Source organism: Arachis duranensis, chromosome 7 (genome assembly GCF_000817695.3).
Source record: "Arachis duranensis cultivar V14167 chromosome 7, aradu.V14167.gnm2.J7QH, whole genome shotgun sequence".
Taxonomy (NCBI): Eukaryota; Viridiplantae; Streptophyta; class Magnoliopsida; order Fabales; family Fabaceae; genus Arachis; species Arachis duranensis.
The window spans coordinates 3,743,615-3,747,130 of NC_029778.3; positions in this window are offsets into that span (position 1 = coordinate 3,743,615).

Sequence of the window (3,516 nt, forward strand, 5' to 3'; positions counted from 1 at the left end):
GAAACAAGGTAAAAAGTTTGTAAAAAAATTATAAAAATATATATGTAAATAAAAAATAATTGATGATAAGTGAAAAAAGATACAAACAAAAAATAAAAAATATACACAAATAATAATACAAACTTTATTTCTCATCATTTGAATATATCTTAAGATGATAAAATCAAGTTAAAATTACATAAGGAATAATCTTAAATTCTTTTTCTAGCAAGTATGAGTTGATACTTGATAGCTTTGGCTTGCATCATGAAACCTTCTCTACTTTTTAGGGTGTAGTTATTGTTCCTGTTCTAATTAATAGCAACAAATAATAATCCGATAATATTAAGGAGGCAAAAAAAAATAGTTAAAATTTATCTTATTTAAAATATTAAATAAAATAAATTTTGACTGTTTTTATTAATTTTTTTTTTGTTATTAAATATTTTTTATAATAATCAACCTATGGTAGCTAGTAATTAAGCTTTTTTACTTTCTTTACCCATTTACATTCAAAGTAATTAATTCACACATGGTGGTAAAACCATCACTTAGTTTATAATTAAGGTTAATTTCAAAGGTGTTTGTGTTCATCATGTCAATGTTCTGTCATAGTCATCAGGTTTTGGGATTTTGCTAGAAACTGACAACAATTTCTAATAATTATTAAAGGTGTTGATCCATAGAGCTAGCATGTCCATTTAAAACTCCTCTATTGTATATTCTCTTTAGCTGCCAAACAATTAATTACAGCTCAATAACTTGCCTTTTTAATTTGTTGCCACATTTATCCAAATTGGAATAATTCTAAACCCTGCTGGAAACAATTAAATGTTGCTTTCCATCCACATCCATTATTTCCTACTATATCAACATCTTTAGCAAATTTTTTAAAATAAATAAATAAAGCCATTATTATTACCACATATATTATGAACCATGGAATTCAGCAACTGGCCTATAATAATAATAATAATAATAATAATAATAATAATAATAATAATAATATCATTTTAAATATCACAAGTTACATTTATAATTCCGTATATATATAACATCTATAATAATTATATGTTTATTATAGATAAAATTATCTATTTATAATTATTTCTGCAAAAATCAATAAATAAAAAATATAAAAATTGAACTACTTTAGACTAAATTTTATCCTCTTCCATTTATTTTTAATTAAATTGTTGTAATCAATCCTCAAAATAGTGATCAAAAGTTATAACTATTAGTCTATTACAATGATAAAACTTCAATTTTTTTTAAATATAAATTTTTAATAAGCATCTAGCAAAGGAGACTATACCCCCCAAAAAATAGAGAAACCTGCTCTACCCCGTTGGCATCTCTAGCCATGAGCATGCCTTTTTAATCCCACATTCATAAAAATGCATGCTCTTCAATCTCTTAGACTCGGGATTTTATCTTTCCTACAATAGGATTTCAACTACCTACTATTAAGTGAAGTTTAGTGAATGAATTTAATTCTCTCATCCCTTTTAATATAGTTTTTGTATGTTGAGAAATTAAATTCATTCAAACATACCTAAGAAATCATCATGACGTCATCTTTTTGACTAGTCATTATTCATTAATTATTAGGGCCTACTCGCTTGTTTTGTATGCTGCAATTTTCCCCACTAATAACCATATAAAACTTTCTTTATTTCCTTCCTCATGATAATTTCAATTACCATCACTATCATCTTCACCTTCTTCAACAACTATGTGATGTGTGAAACCTTCTTCACCACATGCAATATTCTTTTAGTTTCTTTAATTTCTTTTTCTATTTATTAAAAACTATATAGATTTCCTCTTAATGTAGCACTCTTATATACTTGAGTTTAATATAAGATTACTTAATTAGACGATAATTTTATTTTATTAAAAATATAATTATTTTTGTGCATCTTTTTATCTGATAAGTAATATCAGAATTTTATGATCTAAAAATTTAAAATTCAATTTTTATTGCAAATAATTTATGCAAACCCAAAAAAAAAATTTATTGTCTAAAAAAATATGTTATATAACCATTCATATATTTTTCTTATCAGTTTAGATAATTTTTTTTATAAAAAGTAATATTATGACTACTGCTTTGAATTTTAACATAATTTCATGTTCAAAAGACCTAAATCAAGGCCTCTAATATAGCATAGCTTCCTTGATTTTCATTTTTAATTAATTAAGTTAGCATTAAATTCCTCCCCAAACCATATCACAAGACAAGACATGTTCATATATATGCTAAATCCTTTAGAGACAATTATAAAGATAGAGGCTCATTAATAATTATAAATATGGTAGCTTGTTTGATAATGGAAGCATATTCAATCTGATCTTCAAATATTGTCATGTGATTTAATTGCTATATGTTGCTAAAATAAAAAGAAGAATAAAAAAAATAATATAACAGTTCCTTAATGAAGGAAAAAAAAATGTCACAATGAGTGTAACCCTGAAAATAAAAATACGAAATATGGAATCATCAATGAGAAAAATAAAATGAATTTAAATAGTTTTATTATTGTTTAATAACTTAATTTATATGTCATTTTTAATGTATTTTATAATAAAATTATATTTTTAATGTAGCTCTTTTATTTCAAATTCTATAAGTAACGTGAAATATTTTACGTTGAGCAATAATTTTTTATTAAAATCAACCGACCTTGTATTTTATTTTTGTTTAAAAGTAAAACTACATATGCAATGAGTTAACTCAGCTCGTGAAAGACTCAGAATGAAAGTTGGCATTCATGTCTTTAGCATAGGAAAGGGCCCTACACTTGTTAATCACTACTTTATCCTCTGATTAACTAATCTAACGTGTTCACTAATTAATAATTAATTAAAGCCATGCATTGAAGGAATGATTCCATTATTGGGTGAAAATTTTGAACATGGAATCAAATCGGTGAATAGGGATAACAAATGGGGTAAGTTTCTCTACTACCTATGATAAATGTTTGGGGCAAATATTTGTTAAAAAAAATTAGCTAAAAATAATGAAAACTTATTTTATTAATAAATATTAAATAAGTCAATAGAATAAATTTTAATTTTTATTTGTTTTTCAAACATTACCAAAAATAAAATATACGTGAATAATAAGACAGATAATAGAATAAATCATTAATATTTAAAGTGAGTGTAAATATTAAAATACTCATCCTGATTTATCTTATTGTTATCTCTATTATAAGAATTTAATTTTATGTATTCTTAATGTAACAAACAATTAATTGTATATTCTTGTATCTTTTCAAATTTATCAATACATTAAAACTAAATTCGTTTAATTAAATCTATAACAATGCTTACATATTTTAGAGTATATATAATTAGTATATGTCTTTTTTAGATATTTATGACTATTGGATTCTTTTAATATAATTAAACATAACTTATATATAAATAAAAATTAGTGGTTATAAATTTAAATAAAGTAATTTAAGTTGTAATTGTACCAAAATGATTGGTAGCACCAAAGTGAAAGTTTTAATTAGTTCTGATCATAAT